Below are 221 nucleotides of genomic sequence, written 5' to 3'. Positions count from 1 at the left end.
GGAGGGAGGAGGGAGGAGGGAGGAGGGAGGAGGGAGGAGGGAGGAGGGACACAAATGAGGAGTAGGAGGAGAGAAGGAGAGGAGCACGTAAGGGAGCAGGAGCAGCTACGTCCAGCAGAAGCAGGAGGTGAGAGAAATAGAGATAACACCAGCACCCAGCAGGAATCGAGCAGCAGTAGCGAGATGCAAATGCAGAGACCAAGGGAACAGAAGGAGGAGGA

The sequence above is a fragment of the Guillardia theta genome (assembly GCF_000315625.1).
Source record: "Guillardia theta CCMP2712 unplaced genomic scaffold GUITHscaffold_118, whole genome shotgun sequence".
NCBI lineage: Eukaryota > Cryptophyceae > Pyrenomonadales > Geminigeraceae > Guillardia > Guillardia theta.
This window is presented reverse-complemented; position numbering follows the sequence as displayed.